An 18,278-nucleotide genomic window follows, 5' to 3' on the forward strand; every position below is an offset into this window, starting at 1 on the left:
TATTTAGGACCATTTGTCATTGAAGCTGTTATTAATCCAGTGGCTATGAGTTTGACACTCCCGAAGAAAATGAGAATACATCCAGTTTTTCATGTCTCTCTATTGAAACCGGTAAAAGCAGAGACACGTTTGCCACCAGTCCCACCCCCCAGTGGAGGTTGAAGACGACCAACCAGAATTTGAAGTCAGGGAGATTTTGGACTCCAAGATAATGCATCATAAATTATTTTACCTGGTAGATTGGAAGGGTTATGGTCCCCTTGAGAGATCTTGGGAACCTTTGGAAAACATTCATGCCCCAAGATTGGTAAAAAGATTTCATCGTAACCACCCAACTGGGAAGGAAATCTTTGAGGGGGGGTACTGTCATGATTTCCCAACAAGTTCCCTGATTAAACCCATGTTTCCGTAGGTTATTGCTGCTCTGTCATTTGAGAGAAAGTATTGTTCCCATTCAGATCCATATAGTAAGTCATGGAAAATTGGGATTCCAAAATGGCTGCCTAGTGGTGTAACCAGGAACTAATCTGTAGGTCTAGTCTTTTGCGACCTCTGTTACAAGTACTCAATTTCTGAGGAGACTCGCGCTTCGCGTTGCTGACTGCCTTGCAGTATGGACGCTCAACGCGGTCTTCGTAGAATTCCAGTCAGAGTTTCCCCGCCCTTCATATTTCCAGTCAGAATTCCTTCGTCCTGTCCCATAATCTCCTTCACTGCTCACAGTCAGTAGTTTTCTTTATTATTTGATGTCCCCTAGTTACAGCGTCCTCAGTTCCAGTCCGAAGTTTTCCTGTCAGAGTTTCGTGAGGAATACATCTTACACACACGCAAGTAAAATAGGCATTATCTTCCCCTTGTCACCAGTCTCCTTATTTCCTTTATATAAGAATAGTATTGACATCTAGACTACACGTTTTCTTCAGGACATGCGCCCCTGTATGAATGCAGGATGGAGGGCTCACTAAAAAAGAACCTTAGGTGAGTTTTCCTGATGTTGGTTATCATTCTATTTTCAGTACTGGAGAGTTTTCTCAGAATAGGGTAGGAACATTATTAAGGAGGGTTGTTATCTTGTCATCCTTTCTACAGGGATTGTGATTTACTGAAGTTCCAGGGAGTTCTTCTGGCGTTCCCGCAGATTGACAGGTGAGCGTTACAATCGGCTGCATTTAATAACCTTAGAAGGCAGACCTGAATTATGCTGCCTTCTGCAAAAATATTGTCTAGTTTTTCTTTCTGCACCTCACCCTGAATGCGGTCATGCCATTCTGAGGTACTGTTTGATGACCACGTCCCATGTGCAAATAGCTTTGCCTCTAAATAGTGCACTAGGTCTGAGAATGTGGTTTCCCTTTTAGACATTGTGAAATTCGTTTTTAGTGACACACTGCTATTATGAAATGGGTTCCCTTTAATGTACAGATGGCGGTGTGAGACACACTTGCCACGCCCAGTAGGTGCTCTATGATCACTTTCCCGGCCTGCAATGCACCATAAATATGTAGGGTATTTTGTGTAGATTTGGGGCCTAGCGGTATTTTCTTACCACCAAGAATAAAAGTAATTTAGCAACAATCACCCCTTGCATTCAGATAGGGTTTGGTATTATAGTGGTATCGTGGCTATGCATTATTTCAGTACATAGATAGATTTAGTTGGTATGCATTTCGTTGTGGTATAGTGATGAGCATAATTTCTTTGTTTTATTTGTGGCCCCAACATACAAAACCCCTTTCTTTTGTTTAGACTGTTCTTGTGATCTCTAGAGGCCTCAGGCTTCTACATTATTCACATATGGCTGTTATCACTGATTTATCTACACCAGTGAGCTATGCTTCCATAAAGTATTCACAATAACGTGGTATTATCACTAATTTATTTACATTAGTGAAACTATTTCCAGAGGCCTCTTTCTCTGCTGACTCATGTACGTCCAACAGACTATCAGATTGTGTTCCACTCAGAAGTCACACACACATACACTGAGTGGAATCACGCACACAGCTATTTATAATTGCTCATAACATAACATTCTCCACATGGGATGCTTGACATATATTACCTAATAAACTCCCCTTTTATCAGGTGATATGGGCTAACTGTACCAGAGAAAAACAGAAGCAAATAGAAGCCTTTACACGGATTGTGATTTACATCAATTTCATTTCAAAATCATACATTACCAGTTTTGCAAGGAAGTCTTTTCTAGAATAAACATAAGAGAAGCAATTGCAAAATACATGGCATTTCATTTGATTTTTTCCAACAATAAAAAGAACAGTGCATCAGTTGACTTGCATTTCTGAATAGCTACATTAGAACGCAGCTATCGCTACGCTGCCTGACTGAAATAGCTTTCATTCACACACCGCATTCTCGCTTTGTGTAAGATAATTACCAGCAAAATTGTAGCAGATCAGTACGCAAACTCTCTGGACAGGTCGCTTTCTTTAAATGGCTCTGGGCTTCCCTTTGTAATACCCGGCAAGGACATGCAGTTCCAATCTGCACTCTTTGGTCCTCAAACTGGTGCCAATCGACTGGAATCTCCAGCCTGTGAAGGTCAGCAGTACACTGGAACAACGCCCCTCAATCAGGCATCCCTACAGCAACTGCCCTCAGGCTTCTCACCCAAGCTGTGTAAAAATGTCCACTGCCTTTCTCTCTCCCCGAGATTCTTCAGGAAACCTCTGTTACAGCCCTTAAGGTGACGTGTCACCAATCAAAATACACAATAATCTATCCTCCTCTTTCAACAATGGCTTGGCTTATACGGTTTAGAAACTGTATCTACTCATTTCCTGGCATGCAGATTTCGCATCCAGCTAACACAGTGAACAGAGAAGAAAAAAAAAATGAATCCAAGTGCATGTTTAAAATGACTTTCAGAGCCTGTCTTTTCCACCTCATTTAGCACTGGAGAACACATTATGATGTTATTTGATTAGAATCATGTTAGTACTGTTAATTATATTAGTTCATTAATCCTCTAATGTGTCTCCTGCAACAGAGGCATTTCAGGTGAGAGAAAAAAAAAATGGGTGCATTTCTAACCGTGAAAAAATTGTGTTTTTGTTTTGACTGAGTAGCCTGTCTTCATTTACATATCCATATGTTACACCGGCAACACATGGCTTGCTGTACCGCATTCTAGCAATACATTGATCTCATGCAGTGGTGCTGCACCCAAAAACACGCTATATATTGATCCCATGTAGTGGCGCTGCACTCCAAAAACACGCTAAATAATCCTACAGTTAGGCTAAGGGAGAGGGTGGGACAGTTGCAGGGGGCCTAGGGGGGAGAAAATTACATTAAGCTGTATATGATTATTGAAATGCATCCTTGTTGATACATTGTATGATGTACATGTCGAAATCAATAACAATGGTTTAAAAAAAAGCGATGCGGGTTGGTGTGGAATACGAGCAGTAGACGCTGTAAGAGTAGGGGAGAGGACAAGAGCAGGCTATTTTTTTACCAATTTCTGACTTCAGGGGGAGGGTTAACCCCGTTTTCCTCAAGGTGCAGCTTGCACTCGCTGGGAATCACTGGGGATCACCAATCCCCCAGGCCGACCGACAATCCAGTACTTTGCTTTACCACAGCACAATGGTGGCGAACCTCCTGCAGCCTCAACAACCTCCAAACTATGGCCACCCCGCCACCTGGGTCAATAAGTTGAGCTAACCAGCCCAAGTCGCCAGGAACACATGTTTTAGGCTGTCAACTTTAGTTTCAACATATAGGTCAGTGTTATTAATAACAGGCAAGATGCAAGCAAAGTGCAGGCAAATTTCAGGCTGGTCAGGGTGATGAATGGGCACTGTGTCCATCTTCAGGATTTATGGGAGGCACACAGCGCACAACACACACAACAAACGCATCCCCTCTCCAGTGCCTCACTGTCACTCTGTTACATCGCAGACACTGTTAACAGTCAGGGCTTGCTTCACGTGACTCGCGGCACTCGCCGCAGACACATTACAGGCATGTTGGACCGCTCTCAATGGGGTGTGCTCTCGGGAGGGGAGTCTCAGTGGAGTACAGCGGGACTCAGCCGGGTTTTTCTGTAAGGTTTTCGATAAGGTGTCTCAAGTTGTGTGCACCATCCACGCACAGCCGGCGCACACAGCTGGCAAGTCCACAGAGAGGAGTGAGGAAAGAACCCTGTTGCATCAGGGTTCGTTTGCTTGTCAAGCCGCACCACCACTAGCAACTGGACGCTTCCGATAAAGCTTCTCTTGGCCCACGTTCCAACAAAAGGCGGATTCCAGGTTCCATATAAAGGTTCTGATAGGGTTAATACGGACTGGTCAAACTTCCACAGATAGAGCATGCCGTTCTCCTTCCTTTTCTCAGGCCTTGCTGGACTTGCAATAGTGGACATTTGGAGGCACTCGAATCCCACCTCAAGGGAGCACACCTTTTTTGCATGCATATATTTCGTACATATTCTAGACTAGACTACTTCCTGATCTCTCGCTCCCTCATTACCCAGGCTTCTAACCCGACAATTGATTTAGCTCTAGTCTCAGACCATTCCCCAGTTTATGTACAATTACAATGGGATTCTTAGCAGACTAACAAATCATTTAGATGGCACACCAACGACTCTTTGCTGAAGGACCCAGTCTATCGTGAGACCATTTCTGTTAGAATCACCCAATATTTTGAAGTGAATTCTAGGCAGGATAGGGCGGGAAGGATTAATTGGCCAATTCTCGCAGAGGAAAAGAGCGTTGCTGGCACACCAAGAGGGAAATGGAGGTGGAATTAGGAATCTCGAAAACCAATACAGACCACATCAAGCGAGGCAAACATACAGGCTACAAACAGCCAGCTCGGCTAACATTTCCAATCAAATGTTGAGACCCAAACACCATTACTTTAGCACATCCATTGTGGCCTCAAGCCAATTAGCCTGCAAATTGAAAGCCCAGCAGGCAAGGAACTTGCATACGCCTGAACCTGAGAAGCTCCATATACTCGTAGCTCTCAACTCACCCGCTTTTGGCGGGTGTCACCCGCCTTGCAAAGGGCTGACTCACCCGCCAAGCCTCCTGCACGCCCATTCATTCCAATGGGCGTCTCACCCGCCCGAAACAAAACGGGTGATTTCACCCGCCTTTGCGAGACAAATGATTGAGCGCGATGTATACTCTCCCAATTTTATGATGAATAGTTTCGATCCGAGGCTCTGCAGGAGGGTATCTTGCAGGAATCAGCCCGCCCAAAGGTATCTGAGCAAGATAGGGTGGCATTAGATGCCCCAATAGTCTCATAAGTGTTGCAAGTTATCAAGGCTTTACCAACGAACAAAGCGGCGGGTCCCAATGGCTTCTCTGCAGTCTGTTTAAAACAATTTGCAACCCTCATTGTCCCGTGCCTAATCAGGTCGTTAACAGCTTCTTAATGCGCAGATTATCTATTATTCTTTATGAGGGATCCAACACTTCTGAAAATATTTGCTTTGCTGGAACTATTGGGTAAAGTATCCGGATTTAAGGTAAATTATTCAAAATCACACATTTTAAATATCAGAGCCGGGGGGCAGGTGGTTACCACGCTGAAAACACAATATGATTTCCAATGTTGTCAGGACTCTCTAGAGTACTTGGGGATTCACCTAGCCAAGGTGCATCAGCACTTATATCAACAGAATATTCCCTCCCTCTGTAAAAACTGAAGTAGGACCTGGAAAGTTGGTTACAGCATGAGATCTCTTGGCTGGGGAGAATCCCAGCTGTGAAAATGTCCCTCCTGCCTAGAGTCCTATACACGTGACAGACTCTCACTCTGATTATGCCAAAGAAAGTCTTACACAACCTACAAACTGATATTCTCAAATGTATTTTGGCTCAAAATAAAATGGATCTCTCGCTGCACAATGTTGGCAGTGAAAGTGAATGAGAGGGCTTGGGGTCCCAGATCTGGACAGCTATTGCTACGCTACTCTGTTTGCTTCCTTTCTAGAGAGCTCTGCATCGGATGGGGCTAAACAATGGGCCGAAGTTGAGAAGACTTGTTTAGGGACGGCCGTGCATGATTGGTGTTGGATCCCCCGAAAGTTGGATGGCACCCTCGCACGATTCTACCTAATCTCGAGCTGGTCACGGAACCCTGGATTTTCCCCAGGTCTACACTCTTGCTCCTTCACGCAGTGGGTTGAACAAGTTGGTCAACTATTTACCAGTGGTCGGGCGATGACCTTCCAAGAGTGCAAACAATCGTTTTTGCTTCCAGCGCTAGCTAGATTTACATATATACAGTTAAGGCACTGGCTGGGGAACCCCAAAGTGACAAAAGGGGGAAGCGGGGACACAGCAAAGTTTGAAGTCCTATTCATTTGGGATCCTCCTGGATGGAACATTTCCCACTATACAAGATCATTAATGGGCGATGCTTCAATCACACACATATGACGAAATAGGAGGCGGATATAGGTGGCATGATGGTTTATTGATTGTCGTGAAGAGTATGAAACCTCCGTCCACAAGAATCACAGAGAGAGAATACAGATAACTCCCTATGCAATCATTGAGGCCACAGGTGGGTGATCCTCGAAGCCCGTAACCGCGGAACGCTGATAACCCCAAAGCTGCTGCAAAGGAAAGCTTTGATTAGCACCAAATGAGCACAGTACAACCAGAGAGACTGAATAATAGCGGGTGCTTACCTAAGCAGGGAGGTGGTGTGGCTTTATCCCCTGGGCTTGGTGTTGGTTCCGTGGAAGGGGCACGTGAGCTGGTTCCCCGATGACAGAGGGGCAGTGGGCTGGGTGCAAGCCCCAGCCTACCCGCCTGTAGCGAGTGCGGAAGAACCGGAATCAATGACTTGAAGACTTGATGTAGCAAGGAAAGCGAAATGCCAAATCCAATAAGGGTGAACCAAGACAGTCCGTATCACAATCCGAGGTCAGGTGATCTATCGAGGTAGCAAAGCCAAAGAGCATAACCAGAGCAAGTCCGTGTAGAAATCCGAGTCGTAGTTCCGTGAAAACAAGTAAATCCTGATCGCCGTACAGAGTCCTCCAGAGTGAACAGCTGTGAAGCAAGGATTCGCGGGCAGTTCAAGGTTTAAATAGAGGCCGCCTCCATGTCACATGACCCGCGAGGGAAACGGGCAAGCGTGTCGTGACCCGCGAGCGAGACACGTGAGCGCGGGTTCCGCCTCACTGATCGCTGAAGCGGCTGTCTGCGAGCATCATCCCGGAGACGCCATGGGAAGCGCCAACGAAGAAACAGGGAGTTCCCTAAAGACATGCCGTATTTGCGTGCCTGCATGTAGATGCAGCGGCCCCGGGGGTGAACCCGCTCACGTGACACCCTCCCACCGTGAGTGACAGAACGTGAGGCTGCGGGTAGTGTGACTGTAGTGTGACTGCTGCATGACCTAGGTGCTTGTGCATGGTGTGGAGAGGGAAGTGAGGTGAGGGTCACAATGAATGATCCTGGTACAATATTTGGTCTAGAGCCTCTAAATCTTCTAGGTGTGTACAACTGAAAGTAAATAGCTATAAGTTAATGTGCAAATGGTATCTCACCCCTGAGAGGCTACATTATATGATTCCCACAATCGCCTCAAATTGCTGGTGATTTGGGCAGGCCCTGGGTTTCCTATTTCACATGTGGTGGTGGTGATCACCTATTTGGCAATATTGGAATGAAGTATTATCACACATTAAGAAGATTACTAAGATCGATCATGCGCTGGATACCCTAACTATTTTACCGGTCAATGTGGAACCATGCAGAGCCTCTAATTTGTCCAGTAAGAGTGCCAAGGTCGTATCCCATCTTTTAGTGGGCACCAGATTAACCCTGGCCCATCTTTGGAACGGGACCCCAGACATACGAGAATGGTGGACGTGGATATGGTTTGGCTATGCGATCAACAAGAATGAGATGCAGAAATACTTGGAAACCTGGCTTCTCTTCTTAGAGTTTGTGCAGCAAAATGACTATCCGAATGTACATCATAAACCCCATGATATGGTTATATATAAGATGCTTTTACATAGAAGTATACCACATGTAGGCATGAATGTCTTACAGTCTGATGACCTAAATTATAAGTGTTTTTTTTTTTTGTTCTTTCTTTCTCCACCTTTATTCCCCCCTTACGAAATTTGTTATAACTGTAATGGACAGAATATAAGCACGACTCAGCTTTCTACAGTTTCAGTGAATTGTACGATCTGTCTGACGTTTACTATAATGTGTTCTAAACTTCAATAAAACATGATTTTTAAAAAAAAAAAGAAAAACCAGAGATGAAAGGTAAGAGGGGCCAAGACAGGTGTGCATTTAAAAACATTGGACTGGAAGCGGAGATTCAAAATATAGCCAGGCAATAGAGCATTAGAGCTAGAAGTACGAGGGGGGAAGAAGAAAAAGGGTGTGAAAAGAAAAGTTAAAAGTAGAGTGCAAGGGAGCAAGACGATAAGCGGAAAATCAATAAGAAGAGCAGAGCAATAGTCCAATCTTGACAAACCAGTGAAGAAAGAAGAAGTTTAGTGGCTTGAAAGAGCTGAAATCGACAGACACGGCAGCGTTAGAAATGCAGGAAGTGTCTGAAAGATCAGAAGCAATTGTTGCAATGCTAGGAAAAAGACAAATTGCAGTTTGCTTAAAGCATATAAAACATTCACATCGCAGCAGCGATAGCAATAATTAATTGAGATTGTTAACTTGAATGATTCATGCACGTTCTGGACAATTTTGAATGGCAATTAACGGGAGGATGATTTGGTAAAATATATTGGTACTACTATCGGGGCAAAGCCTAATTTGAAATTGTATGATATGGCCTTCAATGAGAAGTGGGATTTCTGTGCTACAGAGCTGGAGCTTGCAGCCATTCTAAGATCTTTGAGGGCGTCTTCGGCCCTAGGGCCTGATGGAATGTGTAATACTCTGTTTAAAAATAATAGCCAATGTTAGCAGGTAAGATACTATGTGCTTTGTTTGAAAGTAGCAGTGTGCCTGAGATTTTAAGCAACAGTTGGTCTCATAGCACTATCTTACCTGTAAAGAAGTGGGGCGCAAGATCCCATTTTCCCCCCCTCCCCCTCAACTGACACACCCAGCTCGGTAAGAAATCGGGGGTCGTTCCACACTCTTGGTCAGCCTAGATTACCACGCTTGTGCAATATGCATGAACGCGCTGCTTCAGGTGTACGCTGCACACTACAATAGGTGAAAGAGAGGGATATATACATATATATGTGTTTTAATGAATTGTACAGCACACTTTCTGAGAATAATTGGCTAAAAATCCAGAGCGTTAGCATTTGTTTTGGAGGGTAACACCAATCCAAAAATCTAATACATGCAATTCACCAAAGTGCACAGGAACATTAATGCTTTAACTAATGTAATGCTTTGCTATTAAAAATGCCATGCCACAATCAAAACTTGTCCAACTGGCTACACAATGTAGACCAGTCTAGACATGTAATAACATATAACAGTAAAGCATGCCAGGCCGCATTTAGACATACCTAGACTGGTTGCACCAAAATGCCAGTCGAAGCAATAACACTTATGGTTGTTTTATCACAGATGCCCAGAAAAATATACAATGTTGCAGTAAGAAACGGCTAGACTGGCAGCACCCAAATGCCAGTCTGGCCAGGTAATTAACTTAGCAGGACTGCTTTATCAGAGATGCCCAGTTTAAAAAAAAAAAAAAAAATCAAGCCAAACTAAGAAATGTCTAGACTGGCTGCACCAAAATGCCTTTAGCCACTAATGCCACAAATCTTGCCTCCTTAGCCTGGACACGGATGACCTTTACAATTTATTGCACAATCCCCACCCTCCGCCCACACATCCTCTCGCCCTCCCACCCCCTGCCACAGCCCCCAAAATCAGCTCGTCGGCCCAGAATTACCTCCACGTCCCTCTTCCTTGTCCCAGTGCTTACATATGAGGCACCTTGCCTCGTATGCAAGTACTGGGATGATGAATAGTAGGACTAGGAGTAATGCAGATTACATGTAACTAAACCAGGCATCACCTGTCCCGCTAACTCATCCCCAGTACTTGTGTATGAGGCAAAGCGCCTCATACACAAGTACTGGGACAAGGAAGAATAGGACTAGGATTAATGAAGATTACCAATAAGTAATCAAGGCATTAAACACAATCTGTGGTGCAACGCCATTGAGCCGACTGGGCTTCAGCCCTCTTTCTTCTGCCTCCCTCAACCCCCAACATTTTGCGCTATGTTGACTCGACCTGGCTGACCTAAAGAACCGTTGCCAGACAGAACAGCATTCAGATGTTAAATGGTGCCTGGGTTTCGCCGTTATGAAAGGCCCAGCAATTACTAATGTGAAGCCATTCACTGTTAGTACCTGCATTTAAATGCATCATTTTTCAGGCAATTCAAATCGTGATGTGGGTTTCATGCCATGGGAGTGATTGGAAGGGTAAAGAGGGGACAGGAGCCCACTCATTCTCACTGCTGTCCATAAGTAGGTACTTTCAGACTTAAGGAGTTAACTGCTTGTAACATTGAAGCTGCACTACAATGGTCTCATTAGAATGCGTAAAGAAGTTAGATGCTTCCACACAAATACGTTTGCCTCTCCCCCACTGCCCGTGAAGTTAGCGCGCCTCTCCCAACATTTGAAGGGTTGGCCCCCTCCCTCTAAAATGTAGGTTTTGCCACACAAATCCTCCCTAAACTTTGCAGAAAAGGTATATGGCCGGCTCTGAATTTATTCCCCCAAGTTGGGTGAGTTTTTGTTTTTTTTCCATAGACTGAATGGGGAAAAACCTGGTGCACAGATAAAGCCTGGACGGATTTTCACCAAATTTGCGGCAGGAGCAGGGGTTTGGGTCAAAGTGTGCTTTTGTGTGTGTGGCGGAAATCCGACCAGTAGTTGTGTTGCAAAGAACTGAAATGTACGTCCCACAAAATTTGTGATATCTGGGTCCACGGACGGAAGTGTCATTGGCCTGCGGTACGCCGTGATGTTGGCGAACATTGGAGGCGGCCGGTGGTTGGCTGGAGGGAAGCGTGCTGTGTGCGAACGTTTTCGGGAACCGCCGCCATGGTGTATCGTAGGACAGTGCAGCGACGAAAGGGACTGGAAAATGTACCGTACGCCATGTGTTGGCGGCGAGAAGGGATGGGAAGGGTGGGGAATGTGAGAAGTGGTTTATGTGACATTTGTAATGAGGTGGAAGAAGACGGAGGTGTGACTGCAGTATTCGGGCATATAGTGCCAATTGCCAGGTACCTCGACAGGGGACTGCCTTGTGTGGTGAATGGAGGCAGCTGTCGTTGTGCGGCAACCTCTATCCCTGGTGAGTTGGCAAACCTACAGAGTTAGGCAGTAGTCTACTGCTTTTTAAGCAGTGCTAACTGCTACAGATTTGGGTGACAGATAGTACTGATTTTTACAGTGGCAGGTTATTTATATGACTCTACGGCAGCTAGCAGGGCACAGCATTGAACACATTAAGTAGTCTGTCTGTACAGTGGCCTGGTAGGTGATTACATTGATTGGGCTCAGACCAATCCACTGACCGGACAGCTGCGTGACTCCTTTTGGTGAACCACCAATGTAGGCAAGTGGCAGAGCGTACCACCATCATACATCTGCCTAAGAGACTGAGGGGGGTATCAGTCTCCATGTCATTGAGTGATGAGGTTGCACTGCAGGAAGACATATGTATTGGCCAGGCTGCTGCTACAGAGCAGTGGCAAAGGTTGTCTACCAGCTCTGTGTGATTAACTTGTGCAAAGTTAGGTAATTTAATTTGGTGTTAACTTACCATTTAGAAATGTACATGTGTAATATCATTTCATGCTGTGCTGTTGGATGGGTTGTAAAGTTTGGAATGCTTCAATGGTGGCAATACGATGTTTTGTATTTTCCTGTGAAGTCATTGGTGAGCAAATTTATTTTGTAAAACTTGAAAACTCCAACATTTTGTTCGTCACGGAATGTGGGTAAGTATGACAGTGGTGGCAGGTGATTTTGAGAAGGGGCGTGAATTGCACATGACATAGGTTGGGTGGGAGCGCGGGTGGCTGTGCTATGTGGATGGAAAGCGGTAGTAGGGCACATGGTGGGTGGGTGTGTTGCAGGACTAGACTATTGGTTGCAATGCTGGAAAAATCATAGTGGAAAGGAAAAAAGTATTGTCTCATTTACTGGGGCGTGTCCCTGGCTGTAGCTGGGAATACGCACGTGCCACATCCTGCCATTATGAGCATGGTGGCCATGGAAATGGAACTGTGGGAATTAAGGCAATCGGGTGTTTAGGGTGTGGTTGATAGGAAGGGGCGTTATCTTTGTTGCCCACTACTGTCGTGAGGTTGGTAGAGATGGAGAGACGCACAGTGCTTATCATCGGTGATACCTTTTGTGCGCCATTTGCACAGGTGTTGTGTGCAAAGAGGCATTGCTGGTAATTTCGGGTTGGAAGGAGTGGACGCTCTCTGGGGCTGTCAGTATGAGTGCAGTTTTGGCTGGATGGTTCACCTTTGCAGATATGTGGTCTCCGTCAGGAACGTTGATTTTGTGGTGGTGCACTATGGAAGTCTACATTGGGGTTATATGTCGTGTGGACGTTTAATCCGTCAGCTGAAGAGGTTGCTGAACGCAGTGATGCAGAGTTTTCCTACTGCCAAGGTCATGTACTCATGCATAACACCAGGAGCTGTGTGGAACCATGCCGGTTTAATTTGTCCACAGCCACAGGTCAGAAGGTGTTTTGTAAACGGAAGAATGTGCACATTTATGCAGACTGCAGGGATGTTCGCCACCCACTATGAGCTCATGAGGTTGCAAAATATCAAGTGGTTTTGTAGAAAATGGCATTTATTTGAGCGCCATTGGCAATGCCGTTTTCTTTTATACTGTGCAAGAAGCGTTGAGCAGAATTTGGTAAACATGTGAAGAGAGCCACACAAACAGTTAGAAAGAGAAAAAAACAAAAAAGTTGCTCCCAAGCATGTTAAAAAAAGAAAAACTTTTTGCATAGCCACACGGAAGATTCCATCTCCTTCCCTGATTCAAATTGCTCCCCCCTCCCTCATCCCCCACCCTGCAATATTAAGGAAAGGTAGCATATTCCACAGTACTGTCAGGATTAGATGTGCCACATTGTGGGTGGGCTGGATGTATGCGGATGGAGACATCGAGCATACCTTTACTGAACTTTGTAGGGGCCGTGCTTTGGAATGGCACAACACTTGCAGTGTGAATGTGTAACAGTACAATTGAAGTGTTGTAAGTAACACCGTTGCATGATGGCGGCGTGGATGCGATTGGTGGATGTTTGTCACTATTGAATAGTAGCCAATGAGGGAGTGGTGGAGCAACAGTAGTGGAAAGGGAAGGACGACTACTCCTGCGTTGCTGGGACGCGGCCGTTGCAGTTTTTGAGAAAGCGCACGTGTGACATTGTGCTCTTCTTATCAAGCTGTCCAATGGGAATGGGACTGTGGGATTTGTCCAATCAGGTGGTCGGGGTGTGCATCACAGGAAAGGGCGGCAACACTTTGTTCCATTACTCTGTGCAGTGAGGGTGGCAGGCAGAGATGGACAGATGCATTGTGTTGGTAGTCAGTGATGACTTTGTGGAAGATGTGTTCCAGTATGCCGTCCAAAAAGGCTTTCACTGTGATTTGGACTTGGAAGCAGTGGACGCTTTGTGGTGCTGTAGTGGTGTGCGCAATTTCGGCGGTCTTATTGGAGAATGTTGTAAGTGGCTTCAACCCAGCACTCCACCTAAGTCAATGCCTAGTATGGGATGCCCGATGGAAACCCTTATTTAAATATTTTTATGTCAAAAGTTTTTATTTCTGGATGATGTACCCTTATAATAACGCCTCTCTTTGAATTCCCCCAGTCTCACTGAACCAAGAAGGTTTGTTTTGCAAATTAAAAGATTTGAAGAATTGAACAATATATATATCACACTTTTATAAATATGGATAATATCTGAATATCACACTATTATGAATATGAACAATGATCAGCAATGGGTAATATTACAATATCAACAATCTCTTTAATCAGGAGTAGGAATAGGAAGAATAATGTAGCAGAGAATACTTTGTATGGGTTCAAGGCAATGCAATGATAGGAAAGAATGCAACACAGAAATAAAACCTGATATAAATTCAATCAAAGACAATGTGATCACTCTTTCACTACTCACTCCCCCCAATATGCAATATGAAGATATGGAATGAGGGCACACAGGTTTCAGGAATAACAATCAACAATTGCAGTTTCAATCTAGATTCCCCCCCCCGCCCCAGCAAGCTTGGAGAGAACAGTAATGATTTAAACAGGTCAATTGCTTTTAATTGTGGTTTGAAATTAATGGGAAAAATGTTAAAAATGATTTTAATTTGCTAACTGGGACTCAGAACTAGTGAGAGTTCCTTTGGATTGGTTCAGGTCAACACTAGCAATGATTGTAGAATGATTAGCAGATAGAAAACGAAATTCAGAAGTTGAAAGCAAGAAATAGCTGTTTTTACATGTGGTGAAATTGAGCCAAATGCAAACTCGCGGCAACTTTTCTGCGCGACAAATGCGATTACGGAAAAAACTATAAGGAATTGGAATGTCAAAAAGTTAGATGTTTTAGTAGAGTTCGATTTTTCTCAAAAACGGTCAAGATTTCAAAATGAAAGATGCGCTGTTGAAGATTTGGAACAAAGATTTCTTAACACTAGGGAGTCTATGGAGCCGCAAATTACACAGAGAGCACAGCCACCTATGCAGAGGCGCCTCCGGATGGTTTCCATCTGCCTGAGACGATTGCCTTTCTCCAGAAAATATATATTAGCGCAAAGATGATTATCGCTACAATTATCACAGGATTATGTGGAGGAGGAAAGAATTTAGGATAGACAAGAGATTCAATAATGCAGTTATGATAGGTTGGAATGGTTGGATTGGGTTACTTAATACTAAGAGGTTGGTTATGGACAGTTCTACACTAAATACTTACAACTATGGCTTTGGAATGGGCCCGTCAAAAGATCTGGTCAAAGGTTTGGCTGGAATTCGCTCGCCACCGGACAGGATTTTAGGACACCTGGACTCTGCTCTCAGCAAGGCACTCTGGTCTGCATGGCCTCTTGGACTGGATCTGACGGGTTCTTGGTTACAGCTCTGCTGGACTGATCTGGATCTTGGGTTCTAGGAAGGGTTCTTGGCCAGAAGTAGCCAACACAGCACAGCCAGGCTGTTGAATTGATTAGGCCCCATGGAAGTTTAGGGGTTAAAATCAGGTTGCTAGATTTTAAAGGCCTGCTGAAAAGGGTTCAGCTTTTTGGGTTAGGCCTCTGCTTCAGGGTTCTGGAGTCTGGTTCTGGGTTCTTCCTGCAGAGCGCTTCGCCGGTAGATCAGTGATGAGTGAATGTGTGTCTTTCTGGGTCCTCAACAGTCCCTATTTATCCATCTTCCAAAAGGGTGGGGAGGCTGATTCTACTATGCCCAACCCTCTAAGGATCTGATGGGTCAAAGAATTCCCCCTCTCGTGATTTGAGAAGGGAACAGTGTGTCATAATGTGTCATCGTATGTCAGAGTGACACAGTGTTTAGGGTCCAGAAAAAATCCCTCCCCTTTGCTTTTACCCAGAAAATCTATTTTTCCCAAAAAACATATTTCCAAGATGCACAACTTGTTAATAATACATAATTACATGACAGATTGACTAAGGTACGTTTATGTCCAAATCTTATCTTCCTACGAGTTTTGGTTCACAAATGACAATTTTCCGCGCTTTTGGGCAGTTCTGTACCAATTTTTACACATGCATACACATACCATCTGGGCATATTCCTGGAAATGTTCATGTTCCTAACATAATCATAATAGCTGCAATATGAACTTTTTCGTGGTTCAGTCTCTGAATGTCGCACAGATTCCAGATTAGTTTTAAACTGTGAGCGAACTTGTCATTTTAATAACCTATAAATTCCATATTTTTACCAGTTCAGTAAAATTTTCTATAAGTCTTTTTCTTAAACATACCGTTTCTTCAATTTCAAATCCACATTTTCAGTCTGGCCCGCCTCCAAGGCTTGGCTGAGCCAGAGAGTCACATGGGCTTGTCTTCCTGGGCAGTTGGTGTCAGTCACACCCGAATGAGCATTTTCATTCAGCTCAAGGGAGTCCTTTGTCTTCACTCAGAGCAACATGCCAGAGTGCTCCTCCCATTTCCTTTCACACTTGCCTGTCAGATACTAAGCAGAGCACAGGGGAAAAGATTCCTTTCTTTAGGGAGAAGGTGTGGAATGTGTTTGAAGCTCAGTGTGGGAAACCTCTTGGAGTTTGGCTGAATCAGGTTACCTTATGGTCAATTGTGACATTGTTCCTTGTGAAAAATTACAGTTACAAATTTAAAATAAGCAAATATATCTTCAATTCCAGCCTTTTTCAACATGAAAATCAATGTGTGGCATCCTATGTTGCATTTGATGGAGGTCCCTTCCTTTCCCACACTTAGCTTTCGAGACACAAGTTTCACCTGTCAGATTTAGAGATCGCCAGCGTCTGACGGAGGCGAGTAACGGTATTGCACCCATTTTTGACATATTTCTTTCCAGCAACCATCTTCAAAAGTGAATTTTGTTCTGATAACATATACTTCTGCTGACATTATATTTATGTGGATTCTTGAAGTAGAATGATGTTCAGCACCCAACAAGGAGGTTGGATTTTTTGGGTGGTTTGTGAACCATGATTTTTGCAAATTATGACAACCAAGAAAAATGGATTTTCACACAGCTCTGTGTTTCTTTTGAAATCATTTTGCTCTGTGGGCAGCCAAATGATGGGGTTTGGCAGTGGTCTTCTGTGTTCCCACTGACATGGGCAAAAGTGGATGGCGGCCTGTTTTTCAGATTTTTCCTGCGCACTTCTGGGTGAATTTAGCGAGCAGAATGCTTTCCGGCGGCCATTCTGATGTTCCTGATGCAAGCAATGCACAGGAATGTTGCAGGGCCTGGACTAGTGGTTTAAAAACATCCCACAATGTCGAGGAGTGGCCACCTTCGCAACTGTGTATGCTGTGGTCGTGCATTATGGAGCGTTTCATTTGGGTTCCATGCCTTGTTCCCGTGTGTACCGTGAACGCAAGAACTTGATGAAAGCAGTGAAGCACATTTTTCGCACTGCAAAGGTGATGTTCTCATGTATCCCACCACAAACAGTATGGGACTATTCAATGATTGTTGTCTCCAGCCAGAAGTCGGAAGGGCTATAGATCAACCGAAGCATGTTCGACTTCTTGAGTGCTGCTGGGATGTTCTCCTGTGATAACGACAACATTGGTTCTCGATATGAACACCTTTTTCAAAGCAAATGGAATTTCTTTGTCGACCAGTGGCACTCATAATTTGTTTTCCAATATACAGGCTGCACTGAAGACCCTACTGTAAGCATGTGAGCTCAAGTACAAAACAGAAAAATACTTATAAAAATCGCCAAAAAATGTGTTTCTAAGGAAGCACTTTAAAAAAAATATTATGCGAAATGCAGAGGGTGTGCTTATGGCTGTGTTGCACGAGCCACAGCGTATGCTTTGTGGGGGAGTTGTACATACATTGATTGCCAGTGAATGGAAGACAGTGTGTAGTGGCAGGTGATTGTGGATTGCATAGTGTGGATTTGTACTCGTATGGAGTACCTACAATGAAGTGATTTTGGTTTGTCTGTGTGACACTTTGGTGACGCGCGATCACGTCCATATTATTGTGCATGATTGTGGAGGGAAAATTGGAGAACATGTAACACACTTTTCAGTGCCGTTTGCGTTGAAGAAGGCACTTGGCCGCGTTGTGCGTCTGTTTGCGATTTCATGCATAAACATTTATGCCACTACGCTGACACCCATGTTGCTGCATTATTTGTCATTTGGTCCGGAAATGGAGAAAGCGCTGTACATTGGGAAGAAGTCAATTTGTGCCTTTTTACAACTTGTGCCACAATGGGAATCTGAAGTTTCACAGCACGAACATTTTTCCCCACAAACAGCGTCCCTCTTAACATTACTGCATTTCCGATTTTGCACGCCCTACATAAATTGCATTGCTGCACTGTTTGGAAGTATAGGAAGAATGTGGTAGGTGTGGCGCACTTCAGCTCTTGAAAACGCACTGTCACACGCACAACAATCTCTTAACAGCGAGGCATTTGTACCAGATTCCACTGAAGTGTTTTCCACAGTACCCCGGCTCCTTTTACTTATTTAGTGCACAATTTGTGCAAGGTATACGATGTGCAGCA

At 44.4% G+C, this 18,278-nt stretch overlaps 1 protein-coding gene across 2 annotated transcripts in view; it reads left to right on the forward strand.

Annotated features, from left to right (window-relative positions):
* The window catches only part of PSENEN (presenilin enhancer, gamma-secretase subunit), a 205,973-nt gene that overhangs the window by 157,542 nt on the left and 30,153 nt on the right, over nucleotides 1-18,278 (forward strand). Inside the window, exon 2 of one of the 2 annotated variants that reach the window (XM_069604869.1) lies at nucleotides 1,090-1,146. The exons of the other annotated variant lie outside the window; for it this stretch is intronic. The gene's annotated coding sequence lies outside the window, so the exon portion shown is untranslated. The remainder of the gene's footprint in view (nucleotides 1-1,089; nucleotides 1,147-18,278) is intronic. 2 annotated transcript variants of the gene reach the window in all.

This window comes from Ambystoma mexicanum, chromosome 1p (genome assembly GCF_040938575.1).
Source record: "Ambystoma mexicanum isolate Mex_15411 chromosome 1p, UKY_AmexF1_1, whole genome shotgun sequence".
In the NCBI taxonomy this organism is placed as follows: domain Eukaryota; kingdom Metazoa; phylum Chordata; class Amphibia; order Caudata; family Ambystomatidae; genus Ambystoma; species Ambystoma mexicanum.